Genomic DNA, 5,807 nt, shown 5'->3' on the forward strand with positions numbered 1-5,807 from the left:
AAAAATCTCCTGTTTTGTTCTTAGATTATCTTCCTGATACTGAGTTGTAAGTATTGTGAATCCAATATGTTTTTGTCAGATGTTTGTGTTCATATTTTTTCTTAGTTTGTGGCTTTTGAAGATCAGTTTTTAATTTTGATAAAGTTCATTTTCATGAATTTTTTCTTCCATGCTTAATGCTTTCAGCATTTTGTATAGGAAATCTTTCTCCAACAAAAGGACATTTTTGATTTTCTCCTATATATTATTTGACAAATTTTATAGTCCTAGACTTAATGCTTAGGTCGATAGTTTATATGCAGTTAACTTTTCTGTTGAGTGGCAGGACCACTGTGAAGCCATGAGCTGAGACTGGGGGGGGGGGGGGGGGGAGCGCGGGATAGCTGTGAGGATCCGGGTGACAGTGTGAGAGGTACTAGGTTTCGACAAGTTTGCATCATGTGGGAGTATAAGCTGGTTGTTCTTAGCTCAGGAGGTGTTGGAAAATCTCTCTGTACAGTTTGTTCAAGGAATTTTTGTTGAAAAATATGATCCTACAATAGAAGATTCTTATAGAAAGCAAGTTGAAGTAGATGCACAGCAGTGTATGCTTGAAATTTTGGATACTGCAGGAATGGAACAATTTACAGCAATGAGGGATTTGTACATGCAAAATGGACAAGGCTTTGCTTGAGTTTATTCCATCACAGCACAGTACACATTTAATGACTTACAAGATCTAAGAGAGCAGATTCTTCGAGTTAAAGACACTCATGACATTCCAATGATCCTCGTTGGTAATAAGTGTGACTTGGAAGATGAAAGGGTTGTAGGAAAGGAACAAGGTCAAAATCTAGCAAGACAATGGAACAACTGTGCGTCCTTAGAATCTTCTGCAAAATCAAAAATAAATGTTAATAGATTTTTTATGACCTAGTGCGGCAAATTAACAGAAAAACTCCAGTACCTGGAAAGGCTTGCAAAAAGTCGTCATGTCAGCTGCTTTAATAAATTAAATGCATTGTAGCTCTGAGCCAGGTCTGAAGAACTGTTGCCCAATTCAACAGTGCCAGCATTCCTACTTTGTTAAACATACCAACATTTTAAATGGACTTTCCTGTGGTGGTATCTTTAAGAGGCGGATGAAAGCTATTATATCAGTTTGCACATTCTAATCACTTTCCAGTATCATGAGAGATTTTTACTTATATAATAGTCCTACAATATGCAGCTGGTAAAACCAGAAGCTACATCCAGTATTACTGCTAAGAGACATTCTTCATCCACCAATGTTTTACATGTATGAAAATAGTGTATTGTATGCTTTAACACATCCCCATTCTTTGTATTGGAGAGTACAATAATGTAAATCCTAAAAAGCACCACTATTTTAGCATAATAAAAGAAAGTCCAAAGAGCTCCTATATATTGCTTCTTTGATACTTGTAGCTTATTTTATTTTTTAAAAAAATTGAAGGTCATTATCATTGTATTGTACAAAATAAGCGCTTTGATTAACACAGCTATATAGTTTTTTTTAATTTTTCAAAAACCTGTGGAGACAGTGATCTTGTCTTTAAAATACAATAGTCCTTTCAGTATGATGTCTTAGATAAAGACGTTGCCTTTAATATCTGTTGGGAAGGAAATGTCCAGACCTCTCAAATCTTATGATTTTTTTTCTTTTTTGTTTACATAAGGAACAATGTTTATAGTTGTGTGTACAGTGTGGGTCTACAACAAGAAGTGGATATTTTCAAACAATTTTTTAATTATTTAACAATTTTTGTAAATCATTTTCAGGCTTCTGCAGCTGTAGATTCTCACTGTGAACACCTTGCTTGCTCATGCATAAGTGTATTTGCAATACCAAATATACAGGTTTAATATTTTTGCCTGTGAGTGATTGTTTCCCATGTGTAACATTTTGGTTGAGATGTTAAATGGTGGACGAGTACTGTGGATGTGAATGTGGGAAGTAATTTTAATCATGTGTAATTGGTCACAAGGCCTAATTTGCAGTAACTATTGCTGTTTTATTTAACAATGCGTTGCTGCTTTGTATGCATTAACATTTGGGTGTAAAGATTGTGTGTCTATCCAACAGGGAGCCACAGTATTTAAACTGACCAACCTAATGTTACAACTACTTTGAGGTGGCCAAATGTAAACTAAAAAGCTTTAATTAAAGTGGTGCAATTTTGTATAACTTAGCATCAGTGGTTCAATAAATTTGGATTGCCATGCAAGAGCTTGCATTATAAAAAAAAATGAACACCTAATGTTTCTAACAGCATCTGTCTAAATGATTCTTCATTTAATTCTCTTGGAACCTATGGTACAAGTTAATTGAAGATATATGTGATAAGCATTGTAAATAATTTGATCAGAATATATGTGAATTCAGTAGTGAGTATTCTATTTATTTGTGTTCTATTGTATTTGTATTCTATTTTATATATTCTATACTGAGTAGTCTATTATACTCATCTAAAATTTTAATTAATTAATTGTCTTAATGCTAGGATTCAAACCAAGAGTTTTGTGGATTCTAGGCCAGTGTCCTACCATGAAGCTATAGCCTGGCCATAAAATCGTTACCTATTTATTACTTATTGGGAGTTTATGTGATACTGAGGAATCGAACTCAGGTTCTCATGCATGCTAGGCAAGCACTCTACCACTAAGCCACATTCTTAGCCCTATTTATTTATTTTTATGCGGGTCCTGAGGCTTGAACGCAGGGTCTAGGTGTTCTCCCAGAGCTCTCTGGTTCAAGGCTACTGGTTCATTCTACTACTTGAGCCACAGCTCCACTTCAGGATTTTGGGGAGTTAACTGGAGAGAAGAGTCTCATGGACTTTCCTTCCTTGGGCTGGCTTCAAACCACGATCCTCAGACCTCAGCTTCCTGACTAGTTAGGAGGCACTGGTGCCCAGCTAAATAGTTACTTTTACATCCATGTCTTCCCGTCTTCTATTTTTATATTAAGTCATGAAGTTAGGTAGTATAAACCATGAGTTCTTTTTCTTTTTTCTTTTTTTTGTCGGTCGTGGGGCTTGAACTCTGGGTCTGGGCGCTGTCCCTCAGCTCTTCAGCTCAAGGCGAGCGCTCTACCACTTGAGCTACAGCGCCACTTCCAGTTTTCTGGTGGTTTATTGGAGATAGGAGTCTCACGGTCTTTCTTGCCCGGGCTGGCTTTGAACCTCGATCCTCAGATCTCAGCCTCCTGAGTAGCTAGGATTACAGGCGTGAGCCACCAGCGCCCGGCGAATTCTTTTTCTTTTGATGGAATTCGTATGAGATCAACATGAGCAGAATTCTTGTGAGTACATCATCTGATGAAGTGGCAGGTATTACACCCCCGATGATGAGTAATAAAAAGCAAATCTGAACCAACAATGTTAGAGGAAAGACTGAATTACGATCATGTAGCTGACCCATGACTATGAAGGAATCAAGAGCCAACTTAATTTCTGCTTGGAAAAGCACCAAGGATACCAAATTGGAGCAATACACTGGAACATTCCACCTGTATTATGAGACTGGACAGAGTTCACCTGAGGACCGTGATGGTCAGGGGCCTTTTCCCTTCATAGGAAAAGTCCATCCATTCTCTGCTAGACACGCAGTGTGTCTTGCTTTAGATGGGGGTTCTTAATCTCTGTATGCGTCTGTATCTAGCTTACTAAAACAACTACATTGACCTTTGACCCTTTTCTTCTCTCTTCTCTATCTTCTTCTTTTGACCAGCCTCTAGATCATGCCAGCTATCTCCATACCCACGCGCTTTTCCTCCCATTTATAATGCTTGCCTTCTTAATCATACATTTTTTTTGGGAGGGGTCCAGTCGTGGGGCCTGAACTCTGAACCTGGGCACTGTACCTCAGCTCTTCAGCTCAAGGCTAGCGCTCTACCTCTTGAGCCACAGCGTCACTTCCAGCGTTTTTCTTTTTGCTTATGTGGTGCTCAGGAATGGAACCTAGGGCCTCAGGCATGCAAGGCAAGCGCTCTACCACTGAGCCACCTTCCCAGCCCCAATCATACATTTTTTATTAGCATTATCGTTAGGCTACTTAACTATCAAAACCATTAAAATGTCAACAAATTGTGTATCGGTGTGACTTTTATGCACAGAAATGTTTATAAAGAAAAGTCGAATCCACGAGGGATTAACACAGCTAGGTGTATGTGTGAGTGTGCATGTGTACGTGAGTGCGCACACCATTCTGTGCTGTCCTTGAGGGTTTTTGTTTGCTCAAACCCAGCACTCTAAAATCATTAGAGCCACAACCCCACTTCTAGAATTTTTTGGTGGTTAATTGGAGATAAGAAGCTCATAGACTTTCCTGCTCAGACTTTCTTCAAACTATGATCCTCAGATCTCAACCTTCTGAGTAACTAGGATTGTAGGCATGAGCTACTGGCACTGGGTTATACTTCTTTTTTTTTTTTTAATCTTTGCCTGTGTTTAGCATTTTTCATGCTCAAAATTTTTTTTTGGGTTCAGTCGTGGGGCCTGAACTCTGGGCCTGGGCGCTGTCCCTCAGCTCTTCAGCTCAAGGCTAGCGCTCTACCACTTGAGCCACAGCGCCACGTCTGGCTTTTTTTTTCTTTTTGTTTATGTGGTGCTGAGGAATCGAACCCAGGGCCTCAGGCATGCAAGGCAAGCGCTCTACCACTGAGCCACCTCCCCAGCCCCAATCATGCTTAAAATTTAAAAACAACAACAACAACCATCTAGCTTATGTGAAAACAAAAGAACGAAGTCAGGTCGTCTGTTTTCCTCCTATTCCTGAGGTTATTTTATGATCACATTTTAGAAATCTGTGTCAAGATGGCATTTGCTCTCCCCAAGCTCATCCATACTCACACTCGGGCCTCATGTTGTGTGTTGTGTGTTGTGTGTGCATTGTGTGTGTTGTCACTCTGTCCTTTTCCCCATGAAAGAAGTAACATTAATGGAAGACAAATCTCACTCTAGCCGTCTCAGACTCGATCGGCCTCTTCTCCCACCCCACTGCAAAGCACTCACGTCTCCAGTCTCTCTGATCCTCTGTCTCACTGGTTTCTAGTAAGAAGGAGCCAGGAACAGTCAAGTCTCACTCATTCTGACAGCCGCCGAGTGGGTCGAGTGGTTCCTGTCCTCGATCTCTTCATTTCCTCTCTGCATTTTCACTTCTTTGCCCAGATCCGTGGCTTCCACTCCCATCTCATCCACTCAGCCACAGAATGCCCTGCACGGAGTGCATGATTTGGGAATCTCCTCTCGATGGTGAAGCTTGCAGGCTATTGGCCCATTTAGGCATCGGTTTGACAAGCACTGTTAAAGAGTTTGGGCCATGCACCTGGCATTCAGTGAAACACAAGATACAGGGTGAGTAAGACATGACCCTTCCCTCACACCTTTCACAATCATGCACTGATGTGTCCTCCGTCTGTTTCTCAAGCCATGGTATCTTTCCTAAGACAAAGCTACATGAGGCCGCCTCCTGGGCAGTTGGTGAGATGTTCAAACATCATGGCAGAAAGGAGTCTAGCTCCACTCCTCCGCCAGTCCGGCCTATATTCTTCCTACCCATTCTATTGGTGGCCTTGGTATTAAGCCCTAAATCATCTTTGTTTCTTCACTCTTCCTGCCAAGGTCCCAGCTCTATCTCTAAACACACACCTGCCCTCCTCACACCACCAACATCCAAAGCCTGTGCTCCTCAAGAAGGTTTTCCTGGAATTCTCTCTGGTGTGTTAGAATGACATTTTGCCGGGCGCCAGGGGCTCACGCCTTATAATCCTAGCTACTCAGGAGGCTGAGATCTTAGGATCGTGG

At 40.9% G+C, this 5,807-nt stretch overlaps 1 pseudogene across 1 annotated transcript; it reads left to right on the plus strand.

Annotated features, from left to right (window-relative positions):
* The first annotated feature begins 392 nt into the window (after window positions 1-392).
* Window positions 393-1,040, plus strand: LOC122100755 (annotated as a pseudogene). The gene has a single exon (XR_006146244.1). The product of XR_006146244.1 is annotated as a ras-related protein Rap-1b-like (transcript).
* Window positions 1,041-5,807: the final 4,767 nt, after the last annotated feature.

The sequence above is a fragment of the Dipodomys spectabilis genome, unplaced genomic scaffold (genome assembly GCF_019054845.1).
Source record: "Dipodomys spectabilis isolate Male_0828 unplaced genomic scaffold, ASM1905484v1 ptg000600l, whole genome shotgun sequence".
Classification (NCBI taxonomy): Eukaryota; Metazoa; Chordata; class Mammalia; order Rodentia; family Heteromyidae; genus Dipodomys; species Dipodomys spectabilis.